The sequence below is a fragment of the Plectrocnemia conspersa genome, unplaced genomic scaffold (genome assembly GCF_051122295.1).
Source record: "Plectrocnemia conspersa isolate PC_06_02 unplaced genomic scaffold, ASM5112229v1 ptg000013l, whole genome shotgun sequence".
NCBI classification, from domain to species: Eukaryota; Metazoa; Arthropoda; class Insecta; order Trichoptera; family Polycentropodidae; genus Plectrocnemia; species Plectrocnemia conspersa.
The window spans coordinates 18,985,428-18,988,835 of record NW_028277177.1 but is presented as its reverse complement, the minus strand read 5'-3'; the positions used below and the strand labels follow the sequence as shown (position 1 = coordinate 18,988,835).

At 28.2% G+C, this 3,408-nt stretch overlaps 1 long non-coding RNA gene across 1 annotated transcript; it reads left to right on the top strand.

The window, feature by feature from the left end:
* Positions 1-372: 372 nt before the first annotated feature.
* Positions 373-1,981, top strand: LOC148227496 (uncharacterized). Its single transcript, XR_015811967.1, has 2 exons — positions 373-462; positions 766-1,981. It is a non-coding gene; the product is annotated as an uncharacterized LOC148227496 (long non-coding RNA).
* Positions 1,982-3,408: the final 1,427 nt, after the last annotated feature.

Below are 3,408 nucleotides of genomic sequence, written 5' to 3'. Positions count from 1 at the left end.
ATATTTTTTTTACAAATACCCTTAGTATATACATATGTATATTAAAGTAAAAAAGTGTCTGCGGTTTGTAAACAAAATATTTTAAGAACCAATTTATCGTTTCGACGAATCCTTATTTCTAACCAACATGTTAGCTACACGATTCACACACATTGATCGTGAAAATCAAATTAAATATTATTAGTATTTATAATACACATATTCTTGAAAATGCTTTAAAATCTTACATGCTATATAATATTAAATCTTAACCCTTTCAGACCTGGTGTTCATAATTATGTACATCAAGTTCATTATTTTTTTTTATGAACTTGGATCGATATTTTTTATTCACACCTAATTTTTTTAAGTCTGGCAACATTCATTAACCTTACTTAAAGTTTACGTCAGCGTGTGTCGAGTTGTTCCTGAGATATTCGGTAAATTAAGACATCATGGCCGAGAAATTTTCAAAAGTACAAGGTAAGTGTATTTAAATTGATTTTTTTCACAGAACTTATAATCAAAGTTTTAAAATATTTACATATAATAATGTAGAAAGATTACAGTTGATTTATTATTATTATTTTTTGTTTCCTAAAAACATTTTTTTTTAATTTACGATCAATTAAAAATGATGTACATAATTATGTACAAATAGTCCCCATGGTTGCAATATAAGAATTAATATATTTTCGATAATGTTTTTTTTTGTACTACTCAATCGTAAATTATGCACTATAAATAATCAATTACTTATAAAAATAGCTATTTAAATATTTTTAGAAAGAATCTACGACCCTACAAACGAAAAGGATATGGAGGAAGTTTACGAATTACTTGAAGATTCTGATTTTGGACTAGATGATGACGAATTCGAAGACATGGACACTGAATATGAGGCTACATCAAATATAATAAGAGTAGGTGCTGATCGCATGGATGCAAATAATATTCCAGCAGATAGACACGACATTGAAATTAGTAACACTGAAGATAACGAGTTGATAACTAACAAACAAAATATTAAATAGCGGCGTAGAAATTTTGAAAATCCAAACATAACTTGGACTGATAAAATTAACTTGAATTATACTGATATATTGGATCCGATAAATTATTTCAATAAATATATAAATGAAGAGGATTTTGAAAAAATGGCCGAATTTACAAATTTATTTGCAATTCAAAAAAATTGTAATAATTATAAAATGTCAGATAAAAATGAAATGAAAACACTTTTTGGACTACATATAGCAATAGGAACTTTAAAGTTGCCTCGAGTACGTCGAGTATTAATTTATTTATTGATTCAATGTCAAGGGATAGATTTTTCCAATTGAGGAGTAATTTACATCTTGTAAATAATTTAGAAATACCTGCAAATAATATTGATAAACTTTATAAAGTACGTCCAATATATAATTCAATTAGAAAACGTTGTCTTGATTTACAAAAGGAAGAAAACTTATGCGTTGATGAGCAGATCGTGCCTTTTAGAGGGCAACTCTCAATAAAGCAGTATATAAAAGGAAAACCGTCACCATGGGGAATAAAAATTTTTGTTCTTTGTGGAAAATCAGGACAGATGTACGATTTTATTATTTACCAAGGTAATACGACGGAGTTAGACTGCAACAAAAAAAAACTCTATGGTTTAGGAGCATCGGTCGTGCTTCATCTAACAGAGAGTATTCAACAGGAAGGGCATAAATTATATTATGATAATTATTTCTCTTCATTCGATTTATTAAAAACATTATACTGCCGTAAAATATACGCTGCAGGAACAATACGAGTTAACAGGTTTGCTAATCCTCCATTACGATCCGACAAAGATATGAAAAAAGAAACGAGAGGATGTAGCGATGAAGTTACAAGCATAGATGGTGAAGTAGTTTTAGTCAAATGGCTGGATAGCCGTGCAGTTACACTCGCATCAAATTTCGTTGGAACTGGTGCAATTGATGAAGTTGAACGTTGGGAGAAAAAAGAAAAAAAATACATCAAAGTAAAACGTCCTGAAATTGTAAAGCTATACAATCAATCGATGGGAGGCGTCGATCTTTTAGATCAATTGATAGGGCTTTACCGAATATCTATTAGATCGAGGAAGTGGACCCTTCGATTAATTTTTCATGCGGTGGACTTGGCAATTGTAAATAGTTGGTTAGAATATAGATGTGCAATGAGAAAATTAGATATACCACATAAAAAACAATTAGATTTATTACATTTTCGGATGCGTCTTTCTGAAAGTCTTGTAAAGATGGGCAAATCTAATATTTTATCTAATAGAGGGAGACCAAGCAAAAGTTCGCCATCACCATTAGCAAAGCGATTAAAATTTGGTCAGGAAGTACGTCCTATATCGGAAATACGATATGACATGACAGACCACATGCCATTTCTCGATAATAACAAAGAGGGAAAAAGATGCAAAAATAACTGCAATAAGAGGACACATTTTTATTGTGATAAATGTAAAGTACATTTATGTCTCACAAAAAAACAAAATTGTTTCGCCTCGTACCACCGCAAGTAAAAAGTTTTATTTTATTATCAATATGTTTTAAAAATAAGTTTTTAATTGTATTATAGTATAAGCTATAAAAATTATGTCTGTGTGGAATTTATTTCATTTAATTATTAAAAAAAAACTGCATCGATTTCATTACATTGTGACGCTTGAGACGGTTTGTACATAATTATGTACATATTTTTTTTTATAGTAAATATGAGAATAGAAAATTTATTTTAATGTTTTTATTTTCCTTAAACCTAAATGAACCCAAATATATCAAAAAATATTTTTTATCGCACTTAACAATAAATCAGGTCTGAAGGGGTTAAACAGTTAATTTTAACATTGTTTGCTTGTTTATTATATAAACATTATATTTTCACTTTAATTTTATATGTTTATCTATACAAAATCATTATTTTTGTATATGGGAATTTCTTAATATTTGTAAGTCTATAAAATAGCGTTTTAACGTCCATTACTTAACAGTTAAAGCTTCTGAGAAAACCAGTCAAACCTTCCGGCGTTATTCATAATCTTTATTCGCAGATTCCGTTCGGTATAAATTTTACTAACTAGCAAGTAATTGCTGTAATAATATAAAGACCAAGAAAAATCATTCTGGCGACAGCCATAGCATTCAATTAATAATTCGTATTATGTTATAAAACTGTGTAATAAAAAGTAAATAGCAAAAACATAATTTAAAAATGCATTTTTTATTTTATATCTTTAAAAATAAAAAAATATTTGAAGCACACTGCATTGACATTTTAAAAGATAAAAGACTACTATTATAGTTATTAAAATTATTGGTTAAGTTCATTAGCCTGCTAAATCTTTTATTTTGTTTTTAGTGTATATCAAAATATTTGCTATAAAAATAAAACTAGAAATAGCAGCCA